Source organism: Hemicordylus capensis, chromosome 5 (assembly GCF_027244095.1).
Source record: "Hemicordylus capensis ecotype Gifberg chromosome 5, rHemCap1.1.pri, whole genome shotgun sequence".
Lineage (NCBI taxonomy): Eukaryota > Metazoa > Chordata > Lepidosauria > Squamata > Cordylidae > Hemicordylus > Hemicordylus capensis.
Window position 1 is genome coordinate 39775301 of NC_069661.1, and position 17919 is coordinate 39793219.

Below are 17919 nucleotides of genomic sequence, written 5' to 3' on the forward strand. Positions count from 1 at the left end.
CCTGTTTTTATTCCCATTAGCTGCAGAAGATGGATGATATTAATTTCTGTAGTTGTTGCTTCCTCTCTGGCTTTTCACGTTGGTCCTCATGCCAGGAACTATCTGCTCTCTAGCATCTGGCAAGTATTTGACTATATTTGATTCTGATGAAGCATGCAACATAGTGAAACACTCTCTGGCAAGTTTTCATGGTTTGCATTCTATCCTGTAACTTAGAGGCTGCATTTTCTTGGTGATGGAAGTTCTAGATGGACTCTCTGAGTCACCAGCTTTGCATTCCAGCTGCATATTGTCTTTGTTGGTTTCTTTAAGTTCTAATTCTGATGAATTTAGTTCTATGATACTATTTCTGTGTAAACAAATGCTAGATAGTGTATCTAGCTAAGAAAGCAAACAATAAGTTGTTGTTGTTTTAAATTGGAGCATTAACTGGAAATTGACATCAAATAAGCACCAGTGCGGTACCCCCTGAACACAGCCCTTTGCATTCTTCCCCTCTTGTGTCATAAAGAACAATACATCCTTAGAGAGAGGATATATCTGAGTGAGTGATGATGTGCCTTTGTGAGTGATGGAGGAGTTATATAGCCTCAACTATCTTGTAGGAATAGACCAATAATGAATGCATCTGATTCAGAAATGTAATGCAGAAGATCTTGTTCCTGGACACAGAAGGCTGACTCAGTTACAGAAAAGCAGTAATAGAGGGAGCATTTTTTTTTCCCCTAGGAAGGAAGGAAATGACTAGTCCAACATTCCTCTGGAATAAGAAGGCAATATGCAGCAGATAGCGATCAAATGTAAGGGCTGGATGTGATTAAATATAAAAGCTTATTCCAAAAGGAATGAAGGAGTGAGTCATCCCAAATGCTTTCAGGCAATAGCCCAAGTACACAGTTATGATCAATCACTGATATGCTTGGTATTGACAGTTGTTTTATCGCAGACTGATGATAAAGAAATGCTCCCATTGCTCTGGACAAATTAATACCTGAACACAGATGCTCAGTATGAGCCTAAGGATGCTAGGGGTGTGCACAGACCAGTTCAAATTGGGACTGAACCACCACTCCGCAAACCAGTAGGCTGTGGTTTGCAATCAAACTGCTCAAACCGGCCTGGTTTGCAATGGACTGGTTCGAAAACAGACTGGTCCATGCACACCCCTAGCATCCTTAGGCTCATACTGAGTATCTGTGTTCAGGTATTAATTTGTCCAGAGCAATGGGAGCATTTCTTCCCTTTTAGTGTTCCCGTTTCTCAAACTATGGTCCTACACCCATTAAGCAGTAAGATGTCGCCCTGAGGGCTTGCTGCAGAGAGACATACCTTATAAGAACAGAGGATTTCAATCTTTTTTGTAACAAGTGTACCCCTTCTGTCTGAAACCTTCAGCTTGGGTACCCCATAGAGATTTTTAGTGTGTGTGTACATACACACCAGTTATAAGATAGACTGCCTTATATCCAGACTAAGTTACTCATGAGGACTCCTATTGAAATTGATAGGACATGTAAACATGTCCCATTGAAATCAGTTGCATTGATGGATGGATTAAGTGCCGTCAAGTCAATGTCAACTCTTAGTGACTACATAGATAGATTCTCTCCAGGATGATCTGTCTTCAACTTGGCCTTTAAGATCTCTCAGTGGTGCATTCATTGCTGTCATAATCAAGTCATTCCACCTTGCTGCTGGTTGTCCTCCTCTTCTCTTTCCTTCAACTTTCCCCAGCATTATGGACTTCTCAAGGGAGCTGGGTTTTCGCATAATGTGTCCGAAGTATGATAGTTTGAGCCTGGTCATTTCTGCCTCGAGTGAAAATTCTGGATGGGTTTGTTCTATCATCCATTTGTTTGTTTTCCTGACTGTCCTGTCCATGGTATCCTCAAAAGTCTTCTCCAGCACCAAAATTCAAAAGCGTCAGTGCTTTTTCTATCTTGCTTCTTCAAAGTCCAGCTTTCACATCCATAGAGTGTCACAGGAAAAACCATTATCCAAACAATTCTAATCTTTGTAGGTGTTTGTAGCATTTAAATAGTCCTCCAATCAGGAGGCAATGGAGCTGCTTCCTAATCACTAGTCAGCGAGTTGGGAGAGCTCTGAGTACCCCTTAGAAGCCTTAAAAGTACCCCCAGGGCTTTGTGAATCCCTGCTTGGGAACTACTGTCTTAGAAGAGGTATTAATTAAATATATGTGTGCAGAGTACACTGATATGCCTCCATGCTATAGTATAGAACAAAACCTTTCAGTACTGCCTGCAGTACAGACTTCTGGTTTGGAATGGACAGAAGAAAAGTGGAGAGAAAAAGAGAACATTAGTTGTGATTACGTAAACATCTTTCATGCAAGAAGTGATTTGGAAGTATCTGATAATGGTGTATGAGGTTTTATGGGCCGATAATTGAAATGCTTCAGAATAAACAAGTTATAAAAAATGTTACAGGCCACTTATCCAAAAAGGAGAATTGGACTGTGAAAGCATTGCTCTAATGAAAAAAGCAAGCAGAACGCTGAGTTTGTTTTAAAAGGAGATTTTAACTCAGAGAGAGAGAGAGAGAGGGAGAGGGAGAGAGATACAGGGCTGTCTCTAGCTTGTGCAGGCTTCCAAAAATAGTTTGCAGCCAGTGGTGCTCTTTACCCCTGGACTTCGGGGCCGAAGTCCAGGGCCTCCACACCCCCTAGGAGCCTCCAAATCTGTCCTAGGTGGTGTGATCGCCACTGGCCTGCACTGCAGTGGGCAGCTGAGTGCGATTATGACCTGTGCCAGGTGCTGGAAAGAAATATGTGGGATGAGAATATGTTAAGTTGCATGTTTGAAATGTTTCTGCTAATGCATATTTTCATAAATATACCTGTTTTATATTATTGTGAGTCCAGTTGCTGCTTGTGCCCACAAGAACCCATGTGTTAACAATACTGTGTTTGTCACGGTGTATGCACGCATAGCGGGATGATGCTTAACTTGCGGGGGGGCTCCAAAGTCCTTTAGGTCCAAGCTCCAAAATTAACTAGGTGCTTCTCTGTTTGCAGCCCCACCCACCCCTACACCATGAATTACTATTGCCCCAGTTGTGCCTGAACTAGAAGAGTGACTGTTGTGCTCAGGGACAGATTAAGCTTTCTGATGCCCATAGGCAAGAAGGCTTTTGCCACCCTTAAACAAAAAAGGTGTGTCTTTTTTTTTAATAAGGTAAAAGAGGAGGACTTTCTCCTTGCCCACTTCACTCTTGCTGCAGCAGCCACTGCTCACAGAGAAAGGCAACAAAATTTGAGGAGGGGCAAAATTTGCTGCTTCTCAAATTTTACCACCATAGGCAAATGCCTACTCTGCCGCTCCGTTAATCCACCACTGGTTGTGCTGCAGCGTGCAGTTTGCAAGCATGTTTCCTGTCAGTCAGTGAGTGAGGCCCAAGCAGCTTTATATTATCAATACATGCAGGCCTATCTGAATTGGAGGACTGCGGGGAATCACCAGAGTGACTGTTGTGCTGCAGCATGGGGTCCACGCTGCAGTACCAACAAGAAGTCACTCTGGTGACACCCCCCATCCTCCACTTCAGATAGCCGTGCATGTATTGATAATGCAAAGCTGCTTGGGCCTCACTCACTCGATGACAGGAAACATGCTTGCAAACTGCAAGCTGTTTTACTTGTATAAATACTGTGTATGGGCACCAGATTAATCCAAAGCAAAACAATTCCGTGGCCAGCATGATTAAGAAACAGGAGTGAACTCTAAAGTATTAGTTGCCCAAATTTCTGTTATTCTTAAACTTTTTACAGTGGTGGCTGTAATGTGTTTTGAGGATAGATAATACTCTTTATGGTGGGATACATGGATAGCTTGGGAAGAACACATGTGATAGTTTGAAAGCCATGTTGGATAAAATGTACTAATTTATTTCAGTTGAGATCACTTTCAGTGGTTCAGGTTTTATCCCTCCTGAAGTGAAGAAAGTGGGAAAGGAAAGTAATTGCTGGGAGGTTTAGGGATCAGGCAAAGAGCAAGGGAAGAAATGCAGGATTCAGCAAACAGGAGAAAGGCAGTGGCAGCAAAGTAGCCCTTTGCTTTGATCAAACAGGGTTTTCCTTCATTGAGGTGTTGTTTTTAAAGTCCTGCATTCTCTTTGTGACATCATCACTCTCTGTGGCATCACCAACTGTCCTCTTAACTGTCAGCTGCTCAGAGCTTTCTTGCAGAAGCAAAGCAGGCTGTGATGGCTCCCTCTGCCCTTGCGGGAGCAATTTCTTTCTATCACAGTGAGAGAGAGGACCTGGGAGAGCAGCAGCTTCCTTCTCTTCTCTGCTTTTCTCTGTCAGGGCTAGCAGAAAGATTATTTTCCAGACCCATTTAAAGGCTTCAAAGACACCAGCAGGCCTTTCTTTCTCTGGGCGTCTTCAGCATCTTGCTGGGTGAGGCGTGATGATCATGACAGAAGGGGATTCTCCTTTGTGCTGTAAGCCTCTTCATCAAGTAGTGAGGAGCTAAGGGCAGCTCTGCCACCCTTCTCTTGCCTTTGGAGGAAACTTCTGAAATGTATCCTTTATCTACTGCTAAATGGGCCAAGAGGCACCTTTTAACATGGCGCAGAGAGAATGAGCAATTGCTCATTTAGAAGCACAGCACCACACCCTAACCCCCAGGGTCTCCTTTGTGGGTTTTTTCCAGACCACATGGCCCTTTGGAACAAGGAACCACTTTGGGGTCCTCTTGTGCAAAACAGTTTGGGAATCAGCCCTACAAACTGGGCCAAGAGGCACCTTTGAAAATGGCTGCTCTCTTCTGTGTTGCAAGGGAACATCAACTGTCCCTGTTAAAGCCAGGATAGCACCCCCACCCCCACCCCCAGTGGTTGTTGCTTAGTGTTTCTGCTTAAGCCCCTTTGGAACAAGGAAACATCTTTAGGCCTTGTTGGGGCACACAGTTTAGGAATCACCCCTGTTAACTGGACAAAGAGGCATTAAAGTGGTAGTTATCTTATATTTAGCATGGGGAACAACTGTCCCTGTTCAGCTGAGCATATAGCATCCCTCCCCATGGCTTTTGCTGATGGTGTGCATGTGTGTTTGCGTGTGCATGTGTGTGTGTGTGTGCAAGCAAGGTTGTGAGCCCTTTTGAGAAATGGAACCATCTTCAGGCCTTCCTGTGCACACAGTTTGGGTTTCATCCCTGCTAACTGAGCAAAGCACTTTTTAAAGTGATGGCTCTCTTATATTTAGCAGGGGGGAGCAACTGTCCCCAGGGCTGCCCTATCCATTATTATTACTATTATTATTATTATTAATTTATTTACATTTATATCCCCGCTCTTCCTCCAAGGAGCCCAGAGCGGTGTACTGCATACTTAAGTTTCTACTCACAACAACCCTGTGAAGTAGGTTAGGCTGAGAGAGATGTGACTGGCCCAGAGTCACCCAGCAAGTATCATGGCTGAATTAGGGATTTGAACTCGGCTCAACTCAGGTCTTGGCGAACTAGGCAGTTTAGGAGAGTGAAGGAGTTGGGAGCACAAATGGTCTTTTCATCGATCTCTCCGGTGGAAGGTCAAAATGCTCAAGGAGAATGCAGCATCCTGCAAGGAAACAGCTGACTGATGCAAAGATGGTGTAGTTGAGAAAGGTTTGGATTCATGGAACACAGCCTTTGCTTGCTACCTACATGGAGGACTCCTGGATGGGGTGCACTTCATGAAGACTGGGGAGAATGTGTTGGGTAGAAGAACTGGTTGATGAATCAGAAGTGGAGGGAAGCCTGGGGGAAGGTGACCATGCTGTCTTGGAATGCATAACATCAAGGGGAGGGGAGATTCAAGAAATCAGACAAGCACCCCAGATTACAGGAAAGCTGAATTTAATGATCTCAGAGGAACACTAGATAGGATCCCGTACCTAGAAATCCTAAAGGACAAAAGAGCTGAAGAAGGATGGGAGATTCAGAAAAGAGAAATCCTGAAGGTACGTTTGCAGACAGTCAAGAAACCAGCGTGGATGCACAGACAACTCTCTGAGCAGGTAAGAAGCAAAAGGAACACATACAGGAAATGGAAGGAGGGGCATATAACCGAGCAAGAATACAAAAGAGTGGTCCAAGCCTGTGGGGCTGGTGTCAGGAAAGCTAAGGCTCAGAAGGAGCTGAGGATTGAGATGGATGTCAGAAACAACAAAAAAGGGGTTCTATGGATATCAGCAAGCTATAAAGCCCAGCGGTCCTCTGATGGACACTGTTGGAGCAACATTCCCTTCCGTTGCAATACCCAGCTTCTGCACTGGCCTGATTGGCACTGACCATGGTCCTGACATGGTGCCCTGGGAGCTGTCCAGAGTCCTTGGCTCTGAAGGGATGGTGGCATCACCTGGAGCAGGGTACCAGTCAAGGGATGGGAAGCAAGCCACCCACAGTCCTTCTTTTGCATCTGGACTGGGCTTTGGTTTGTTGGCTCCCTGCAGTCCATGACTGATTGCAGGCAACAATTCAACACTTCCATGGCTTCACCTCTATCGGACGAAAAGGAGAAATATGGCTAGGTATTATGGTGATGACAGCACAATCCCAATCCCTGGATGACCTCACTCTTTGGTTTCATGTGGATGTGGAAAAGCATGGGGAATAAAAGAGAGCCCTGGAAAACCTCATCGCGAAGCTGGCATGGTGCAGAGTAACAGTCTGCCAGCACCACCTTTGAATACTGTCAGTGCTGGGTTGGGGGCAGCTGCTGGAGGGTGTGTGGAGCCCTCTGAATACCCTTGCTGACCATGTGCATGCTGGTGCTGTGCAGGGGGTAATTGGGATATGTGCCACCCTGGCAGGAAGCTGGAAGGGGTGGTGGAGAGCAGGTAAGGACCTGCTCTCCTTTCCCTTAAAGTTCCCAATCCTGTTTCCTAAAAAGTGCTCAAACCGTGTTTCAAACCATGGTTCGAGCACATCCCTAGTTGGTGTTAGGAAAGCTAAGGTTCAGAAGGAGCTGAGACTTGAGATGGATATCAGAAACAACCCAAAGGCGTTCTATGGCTATCAGCAAGCTATAAAAACCAGTGGTTCTCTGAGGGACACTGCTGGAGCAACATTCTCTTCCATTGCAATACCCAGCTTCTGCACTTGCCTGATTGACTCTGACAGTGGTCCTGACTTGGTGCCCTGAGAGCTGTCCAGGCTCTGAGGTTTTCCTGGTCCCAGGTGGCATCACCGGGATACCAGTCTAGGGAAGCAAGCCACCCACAGCCCCTCTGTCACATCGGGACTGGGCTTTGGTTTATTAGCTCCCTTCAGTCCATTACTGATTGCAGACAACAGTTAAACACTTCAATGGTTTTATGATCTCTAAAGGAGAAATAGAGCTGAATGTTGGCAGACTACTGATGACACCACAATCCTATTCTCTGGACCAGTGTTTATCAACCCAACCGCCGAGGTGTTGAGCACTGTCTGCGAGGTGTTGGGTACTGGTCTGTGAGGGTACCGGTCCATCACACATAGAGGGGCGGGGCCAGGGATCCACAGAGCCTGGGCCATCTCTCTGGAGCTCATTTCTAGGCAGGCAACCCTTGCTGCTAGATAACATTCATTTAGCTTTCTCAAATGAACATCCAGCAGTGAGGGCTGCCTCGAAATGAGCTGCAGGGAGCTCCCAGACACAGCAGCCCCTACTGGCCTGAAAATGTTTTGGGGGACCTGGGGTTTGGGTGTGGGGCGGGGTGACCCCTTTATTAACTGCTAGTCTGGGAAACTGCACACGAAGAACACACCACTCCATGACTTCAAAAACATTGACAAACACAGCTCTGGACGACCTCACACTTCCGTTTCATGTAGACATTGGACAGCATGGGTAATAGAAGAGAGCCCTGGAGAACCCCATAATGGAGCTTCCATGGGGTAAAGCAATAGTCCCCCAGCACCATCTTTGAACACTGTCAGTTATAGGTTGCTGGGCAGCCACAGGAGGACATGTTGGAGCCTAAAGACGCGCCCAGGAAGGCCCAGCAGAGAACCAGGGTCAAGGGAAAGCCCAAGGCCTGCACAGGATGTGGTGATGACTGTCAGCTTGGATGGCTTTAAAAGGGGCTTAGGCAAGCAGACAAACTGGGAACCAAGGTTAGGAGATGAGCTGTGAGTCAAAGCCAAGGGTCAAGCCAAGCAGGAGCCAGGATCAGAAGATGCTTGCTTATTTTATTTTATTTTATTTTATTTTATTTTATTTTATTTTATTTTATTTTTTATTTTATTTATTTGTATACCACCCTTCCAAAATGGCTCAGGGCTCATATGCTACTTGCCTTCTGGCCATCAGATTTCCATTGCTCTCACCTTCTCAAGGAGCCGAAGGAGCCTCTCCATGGGAGAGGAAGGTACTTAGGAGGAATCATGTAAACAGCTTGAGTCCTTTCCTTGCCTCATAAGGACAAAGAAAGGGGAACAAAGGATATGGAGGTTCTCTTCCTTGAGGGGAAAGGAACAAAGAAAGTTCCCAAATAGCTCATTGAAAATTAAAGTGGATTTAGGCTGGATTTGTTGGGAGAAAATTAAAAAGACTCAGGAAATACTTCAGGAACTGGAAGGAATGGACCCATGATGAGTGGGAAGAGGAAGAGGATGAAGGTGAGGAGATGCTCTGGCTTTCTGGGGAATTGTTGGGAGGGGGTGGAGAATCCTGATAGTAGTGTCTTCCTGCAACCCATACAACAGCCCTATAGACTAGAGTAGGTGAGCCCTATTGGACCTGTATTGCAGATGAGATGATTGAGGCATTGGGGTTAGTCTGAGGCTTCCTTACGAGTTCTAGGCAGGGTCAAGATCCAAATGGGGGATTTGTAGACTCCCAGTGTAGCCTCTGGGCCAACACATCACAGTGGCTCTTCCAGTTATGAAGAGGGCTTTGATGAGAAGAAGGTAGCATCAAGAGTCTTGAGGTGGCCCAAACCCAGTGGTGGGGGAGAAATTGTAAGACCCAGAGGTCACCTTCTCCCCATGGATCTGTTCTAGGCTGAAGGCAGTCACACACCTTTTTCAGAGAAGGAGCACCAAGGCGGCCTATGCTGCCCCAGACCCAGGAAGGACCCACCTACTGCCCAGAGGTAAGTGTCTGGGAGATCATCTGAGACAGCTTCATTAAGTATTGACAGTATTTGTTTATAAACTGGGAATTGTTTAAAGCTCTCTGAATTTCTGGTTCATATATTACAAATTAATTATTTTTATTGTTTAACTGTTTAATAGTTTTATATTGTTCTAAATGTTTTGTAAACCACCTTGGGATTGTTTTTAATGAAAGGCAGTATAAAAATCTAACAATAAATAAATTAACTAATGAAGCAGGCAGAGTCTGCTAGGAGTGAGAGGAAGAGATAGGGAATTGCTAGGGAGGAGGCCCATGGGGAATTGCTGCATGGGGAGAAATCCCTAGGCCTATGAGGAATCTGTAAAGTAGGACCGGCAAGTATGATGTCCTCCTTTCATATGGGAAGGCTGAGGCTTGTCTGAGTTTTGCCTGAGGCCTGCTTGTGAGTTTCCTGACAGAGGCAGGATCCAAATGGAGGACCCAAGGTTGAGAACCCCCGGACTGTGCAGCTGCTTGGGATGAAATGGCCAGGTTCAGTAACATTGAACTAACCCTGCGGAGATGTCATTCCGAGGAGTTAACTGGAAGGCTTGAGACTAAAATGATCTGAAGGTCCAAGTGCTGTGTGAGAGAAGGGCATCACACCAGGACAGGTACATCTCTCAAGAGAGGATGAGCACCCTGTGGCCACTGAGCAGAAAGGAGAACCCCTCCACAGGAAGATTGTGCAGATTATCTGTGGAGCAGCAGCAGTATACGGTAAGGATGGGGGCAGGGAGGTGGGGCAGGGAGATAATTCACTTGAAAGTCACCTGGACAATTTCACAAAAGGCCACTAGTGTCCTTCCTAATCTTTGTCCTTTGCAATGTTCAGGGCGATTAAGGAATTCATCCTGAAGCTGAAAATGGATTTTCTCAGGGTAGGCAGGAAAATTTCATATGGAAGTGTGAACAGTTTATCATGGTGAGTAAAATGCAGAAACCCAGGAGAGAGGTGGCAGCTACAGAGCAGAGCATCTCCAGCAGGTGTCCAAGGAATGGAAAATACTGTTGAGAGTCATGCTTTCTCTGCCAAGATTCTTGTTTCCTTTCCATATTTGTAGAATCCTCATGTGCATTCTAGGTGTTGAGCATCCGGCTGAGAGAAGACCTCACTTCTGAAGGAAGGTGTGTGGAAGAAAGTATAGCAGCAAATGTTGCTTTCGTTTAAGGCAGGTATGCAGAAGGCCTCTGGCTATTGTGACCCCAATCTGATGGCAAGTTGGGGCTAAAACTGGGCCTGGTCTCAGAGCCTGGGGGGCTCCCCCAAAGAAGGGGATGTGGAAGCCCTCTTCAGATGTTTGGCTGTCGTGCTTGCAGTGCCGAAAGCAAAAGTCTCACCCTGGCACTGTCACTCACCCCCTCCAGCTGGCCGCTCATGGTTATGGCTCCATTTAAAGGAGGAAACACCATAACCATGATGGCCAGCACTTCCATGAGCAATAACCTCAGGTGGCTCAAGTTGCTGCTCACAGAAGTGCCAGCCATCACAGTTACAGCACTTCCTCCTTCAGATGAATGAAGCTGTAACTGTGAGCAGCCAGCTGGAAGGGGTAAGCCCGGGCAGGACTTCCTCCCTGCTTTTGGTGCTACAATCGTAAGTATGGAATGTCTGCAGAAGGCTAGAATCACAGAGCAAACAACCGCCTCACCCCAGAAGTGGAGCCACACAGTAATTTACAGAACACCTTTTAAATTAGTGACTAAAGTTTGGCCCAAGTTTTCACCCATTTCCTTGTCCCATCTCTTGATCCTGAGTCTGGGTGCAAAACCATTATTTCCCCCTGCTCTGCGTGCAATGCAGAATAGTGGTGTTCCATCCAGTCCTGGCAGGGTGCAAGGAACCATGTTGGGCCATGCAGTGGACCATGCTGTGGGCTGCATCCTCAGTCCTTAGGGACAACCAGGGGGCGGAGGGTGCACTAAAAAATGGCCCCCACCCTTTGTAGGCCTTCTGGAGGAATATCTCGGCATCTGCTTACCCTCCTAAGCAACAGTGTGGGATTAGCTGGCTGCCATTTGGGGCCGAGTAGGAATTTTTCCCATCCACCCAGATTGGCCTGGAGGTAGATGGTTTTTTGCCTACTCTGCACTGTTGCACTGGAAGGGATTTTTGATTTGGCGAACATTAGAAGCGGTGCCATTTAATAGTGTAGCCCCTTGATCACAACAGCAGGTGAGGGGGGTACAGTGCTTCACCCCAGGGGTGGCAGCTGCACTGTGACTTAGCTACATTGCAGATCTCTGTTAAAACTAGTTAATAAAGTTGTGGCCCTAGTCTAAACTCATTTCCTGTGTCCTGTCTCTTATTTCTGGGAGTGGCCCAAAGAAACATCTTGTCAGAACACTTGCAAAATGTTCTTGAATAGCATTGAGTATGATCTCTAGATCCATGGAGAGAAGCTTTGCAAAGGGACAGAATCCAAAATTGAAAGAGAAGGAAGATGCACTCATTCTGCCCCAGCAGGTCTCTGGGAACCAGCCCTTTCCTCCCCTGGTGTCAGGAGGTTAGTACATTCACACAAGCAAGAGACAAATCTCTCCATGGGCTATACCACTTCAGGCTACAAGTGAGGAAACTGGATCTTTCAACACTCCTCACTCCCACCCCCATGATTACAATAATTAAAAAATCCCTGGGCATGGAAAGCTAGCATATTAGGAGAAGGGTTCACCCTAAGCTCTTCCCTGACTTGCTGTTTTTCTACATGAAGGGAGCTTTTTTGGTGGGAGGATTTGCATATGCAACCCCTGCCTGAAGTTTGAAGTGGCACATGTCAGGGAACATGTTATCCCTTGATTATGCTGAATACTTAAATGGGCAAATAAATATTGACAAAACACCTCTGTCTATGAGCACCTAGAAAATAATATGGTGATTAGTAGGAGCCAGCATGGATTTGTCAAGAACAAATCATGCCAGACTAAGCTCCCCCACCTTTTTTCTTTTACAAAGTTACTAGTCAGTAGATCATGGGGATGCTGTGGACACAGTGCATCTTGAGTTCTGCAAAGGAACTGACAGTCTTCCACAGTACCCTGATGACCTGTTTTCCCACCCGTAATCAGTTCTATTTAATGTGACTATGGCTCCACCTTTATCTGCCTCCTTTATCATGATATTGGATTATTTGGATAAATCATGGAGTACAACCATATCCTCCCCTCTGAATTTATGCTGTGTGTGAGAATGATTATTTGCAAATTTGTTGAATTATTTAATAACCCTTTCTTTAAAAAAAATAAATCAAATGCCAGGGATGGATGAGGTCTGGTGGTACAAAATAGGACTTGTTTTCCATATTTGGAATCTCCCATCAGAAAGCATTGTTGGATACAGAATATGCCCTGCATATGAGAAAAGATAGAACAATACAAGCTTACCCATTCAATTTCATCATTAGCTGAGATTGTTTCATTTCAATGGCAAATACTACTGACTAATAAAAGGGATTTGTATGGCAGGGGCTCCAAACCTTGGATCCCTAGATGCTAATGGCCACAACTCTCATTGTTCCTAGCCTTGACCATTGTGGCTGGAGATGATAGGCACTGTAGACCAACAACATCTGCGGACCCCAAGTTAGGGACCCCTGTATTATGGAGTCCACCATGGCACATGGGGCTACAAATATATAAATGAACGAATTTGAAATGAAATAAATTTACTCAGTAGAGTAAACCCATTCAAAGATATCTTGACTCCATGGTGGTGGTAACCAGTCAGTAAGTTTATTATGGTCAACAAACCTCTTCACACACAAAAAGATTAACAAGAAGTGGAAGATATATTCACGTAAAACCAAGAGTACAATTACAAATTTACAGTTACGTTATCTCAGATGACCAATGTCAGTGGTACATTGGCAAAGTGTTGAATTTGTGGTGAGAAAACATGGATAGGTTGATGAGCTTTGGTGACTGGTTTATGAGAGAAAATGGCTTTTGAATACAAAGCTGCATTGAGAAGCATCAAGTCCAGCTCATAAGAAGTAATCATCCCATTCTATCCTGAACTGGTCAGACCTCAGCTGGAATCCTGCATCCAGCTCAGGCCCCTCATTTTAAGAAGGTTGTTGGAAGGGGCTCAGAGGAGAGCAACCAAGATTACCACCCAGAGACATGAGTTTTGGGCAGTATAAAAATATGTTAAATAAATAAATAACATGACGAGGGGATTGGAAACCAAGTCCAACGAGGAACAGTTGATGGGGCTGTAGCCCAGTGGTAGAGCCTCTGCTTTGCATGCAGAAAGTCCCACATTCAATTCTTGGCATCTCCAGGTAGGACTGGGAAAGACTCCTGCTTGAAACCTTGAAGCTCCATGCTGCCAGTTAGTGTAGATAATACTGTGCTAGATGGACCCATGGCCTGATTCAGCATAAGGCAGCTTCCTATGTTTCTATGTGTGATTGTCATGACTCTGGATCTGGAACTCCATGCTGAGGGCAGGAGAACAATTCAGGTAATGACGGTGGGAAGACTCTATGACTCAGACCCTGGACAATCCCACACTCCTGGGAACCCCAACATCAGGGTACCTGGAACCTGCATTCCCACCACAACCATGGCCCTATCCTCATATACTGACTCAGAAGAGTCCTTTGAGATTCTGCCAGTGTAAACAGAGGTTTCCAGCACAACTGAAATCTGTGTGTACAAAATGGGCAAGGTTTCTTCAAACTACAGAGCCTTCCAAAAGGACGAGAAAGGGCCATTCCACTCTACCAAGGCAGCAGATGTAAAAAAATGACAGTCAGCTAAAAGTATCTGCTCTCTAGAGCAACATCTCCCTTGTTCTCCCCTGTGTTCTTATTATGCTGCTTGGAGCTATCCAAGGTCCTGACTCCTTTTACAGCCATGGTTCCCTAGAAGCTGTCCAAGGTATGTGTCGCTCCTGGAATCCCTACTGAATCCTGCCTTGGCGGAGGTCCTGGCTCAGCCATTGATTCCACCTGGAACAGGATACCAACCCTTGGATTTGTAATGTATGTGGAGGGTGATTCAGATAAGCACCCCTCTCACATGATCATCTCCTGCCACACAATTACTTGGCACTGGATGGCAATTGAAACTGTGCATGAACTACTTCTGTTGCAAATAGTTCTACACTTGCAAGGGATCTTGGAAGTCTTCGAGTATAACCCCCTGCTCAGCACAGGAATTTGCTGCAGTAGAAATATGTTGTGACTGAGGTGATATGAAGCCTCTCTCTGTGGGGCTTGATCTTTCATGGTCCATCTACAAATGCACACCATCCCTTAACACTACAAAGGATAAATGTGCATGTGTGAATACGGCAAAGATGTCTCCATGGTCCTGTGAACTCCACTTGCTAGTGATAACAACATTGCTATCAACAGCCAGGTGCAAAGGAGGATGGGCTGACTGAAGCCTGATTAGCTGTGTGGAAGAGAGAATTCCAGAAGGTTCAGTTTTTCCTTCCTTACTAGCTCTGTGATGTGTAAAGCATGGTCAGCCCATCCACTAGGCAGACCTATGTGGTCACCAAAGGCACTCTTTCTTGGCGGGTGGGGGGGGGGAGGCACAAGAATAGTGCCAGAATATAGCACTGCCAGTTACCATCTCCTTCCCTCTTGTACACTTGTATCCCTGAAGTACTGCACAGTGGTGTAAGAATATCATATGTAATACTGTCGCCTGCTCTCCACAGGGCCTGCACATTCTGCACCCCCAAATATACAGCCGTCTTTGCTTAATGCATCTCAGCCACCAACAGTCTCATAAGCTGCACTCCCTCTCTTGAATATGAATAGCCTTTCTCAGCATTCATTTCCAAAAATAAATCATCTCAGATTTGATTTCCAAATTAACAGCAGCAGATTTTCATCTTGGAAGTGTTAGGGTTTTGCCCCTGTAATAGACTGGGAACTTTCTCCCACTGTATCCCCAAATTAGTGTGGGCTAGTCATCCATGCGGGTTGGTCATTTGACCTGGTGAGGGAGCAGCCTGTGGGGCTCAAGTTAAAGCCAGGGCTCCACAGTTCTTGGCTGGGGGTGGGCACCAAAACCGAACTTTGCCTAGAGTACCAAAAACCCTGGGGTTGACCAGTATTTTATTTGTCCAAACATCCCAGGGATCATGCAAAAAACAAAACATCACCCCCTCACTGGATAATCCGAGGTTTGTCAAAGCAGCTTCACGTTTGAGATAACTCTCATATATATAACAAGATTAACGTTCATGTATTTAATTTCTATTTCATCCTTCCTCCATAGAACTCAACAAGGCATACATAGTCGTTGTCTCCGCCCACTCCTTTCAGCCTCACAGCAACCCTGTGAGGTAGGGTGGACCAAATGATTGACTCATCCAAGGTCACTCAGTAAGTTTAATAGCTGAGTGAGGATCTGAACTGGGATCTCCTTGGCCCTAGTCATTATAAAAACATTACACCATGTAATTCAGCTTCCATTCAAGAGATCTCAGTGATAGGGCTATTCCTTGCAACGTGGGCAATTGAAAGGCTTAAATTCTTTGTCGTCCTCCTCCAGTCAGGCTACAAACTTAGGGAGAGTTCTGGAGTTTGTTTACATATTTATTGGTTAGATTCATATCCCATTCTTTCTGATAGGCTCGGAGTGGCTTACAGAATTTTAAAAATTTACAATCCTGTCCCCAAAATAACTTTTTAATATTTTACAATATTTAAAATAAAGGGGGGGATTTTACAATATTTAAATTGGGGGAGATAATTTTTAAAAAGGGAGAAAAAGTTCTCAGAGTGGAACAGATATATTGCCATCTTGGCAGATGATTTTTCACCCTGGTGCAATGAATGTCTCCACTGTCAGAAGGTTTTTACTGGTACTTGCTACCAGGTGAAAAATACAAAATTAGTTACCATCATATCTGTCTTTATTGTAACACCACATTACAACTTGTGGTGTTATTTCAAGGAATGCAGCTACAGTTGTCCCCTAGGGGGAGCCATATCCACCTGTATCCAGGTACAAGGTGATTTAATCCTCATCTAGGTCTTCTAATGTGGCAGTCCCGTGGGTACCAAAGAGTTAAAGGAGCTAATGGGAAATCTGGAACCACAAGAGAAAGCAGAAAGCCCCACCCTGGTCTGTATGCAGGCAGGCCTGTGAACTTACCTATGACTCCGTGTGTGGAAGATGGAATCCTATGCACATTTATTCAGGAGTAAGTCATATTTAACTCAATAGGACTTATTTAGGGATGCAAACAGTTGTGGTGTTATATGAGCAGGGATTTGGCAGAATGCTACAGAACTCTGTATGAGAACCCAGCATCTCAAACTCTTCTTGCAGCGTAGTAACCTGAAGATGCTGTCATAAATGTGAGAGAACTACCCTTGCTGCTTTCTTGTTGCCTCTCTGCAGAGCTGCTGTAGGGAACGTTCTGTCTTCATATTCAGGTCACACGAGGCAGCCATGATGTCCATACAGGGAGGTTCTTGTGCAGTCACTTTTCAAAAGTGAGGTGACTCAAAGGCGAGGGGCTTATTCACCTTTGAAAGTGTTGCTAGATGTCAGAAAGGAACAACTCTGGCACAAGGTTTGCAATGAAGAAATGCATTATACTAGATTTGGGATCTATATCGTGGAAGAGTGATCTTAATGTCTGGCAGACTTGGCCTCCTTGGATCTATGTTGGGGCCAGGAATGGGTCCTATTCACATTTGTCTTTGTACATAAACCTGGAGAAGTTAACTGTCTTAAAGCAAACCCCTGCTTAGAGAGATTAGCTCAGACAGGAGCAAGGAACTCATTTCAGAAGAAATAGATACTTGGAACTGATATATTACAGAAAGAAAAAGGTAAATTTACAAAGACAACTTGCTCCTTATGCAAACACTGATGGCCAAGTGTGCAAAGTCCTGGGAATTCTCATTGTGTGCATTTTTGAGATGTGTTGACATTTGCTTCACCTATTCAGTTCGTACCCAGTTATAGTTTAAGCTCTGTCAAACCCCCCCCCCCAAATACAGGATTGTTCAAGTTGTTTGTTGCAAGATGAAAGGAACAGATATGCATATTTCTGCAAAGACCTACAATGTGTGTCTGTGTCTCAGTGTGTATATTAAAAGAGAAGCAAAAAAAGAAAAGACCTTGTCCACCCTCACAAGCATCAAGTGAGCTGTCTGTGGAATGGGGAGACATTTATATCCCAACATACCCAACAGTACTGTAATGACTATTGATTTTTAGAAACAGGGTAATGTGATCTTCAAAAATATCTTGATCCAAGTGGTTCTGGGAACCTTCTCTGCTGAGACAAGCAGAGGCTGCCAACACCTCCTTGGTGCCTCCCTCTCTTTTTAGGCTTCCTTACAATACGAAGCTGCAGTCCTAAGGAGATCTACTTAAATATACTTTCTGTTGAAATCATTGGGACTCCATTCTTACTACATCTACCTCATGCATAAATGATAAAAACCGTGTCTGGATACTTTCCTTGTAGAGAAGCCAATGACAAGTAACACTGTATAAACCTATTTAAGAATGAGGTGGCAGTCTGCTTTATTCCAGAATCTTCTTGTATGTCACCAAATCATGTTGATAGCTCTGTTCCTGTTCCTGTCTAGTGTCTGCCATATCTTTTCAAATCTGTATTTTTCCATATATCTGGTCATTATTATTATTATTTTAAAATATTTCTATACCTCCCAAAACTTGCATCTCTGGGCGGTTTACAATTAAAATAATTTTAAACATTAAATCAATTAACAAGCAATATCATTTAAAAGATTAAAAACATGTAAACATTTATGCTTTATACATCAGAAATGTTAATCTACATCTACTCTGGAGACAAAGCCATCAGTCTTG

General features: G+C 44.8%; 1 protein-coding gene across 11 annotated transcripts in view; it reads left to right on the forward strand.

Annotated features, from left to right (window-relative positions):
• LARP7 (La ribonucleoprotein 7, transcriptional regulator) overlaps window positions 1-11387 on the forward strand; it is a 73184-nt gene extending 61797 nt beyond the window's left edge. For 7 of the 11 annotated variants that reach the window (XR_008307979.1, XR_008307980.1, XR_008307981.1 and 4 more), the window contains one exon: window positions 4325-11387. The gene's annotated coding sequence lies outside the window, so the exon portion shown is untranslated. The remainder of the gene's footprint in view (window positions 1-4324) is intronic. The other 4 variants (XR_008307973.1, XR_008307975.1, XR_008307976.1 and 1 more) reach the window with 2 other exon arrangements.
• Window positions 11388-17919: the final 6532 nt, after the last annotated feature.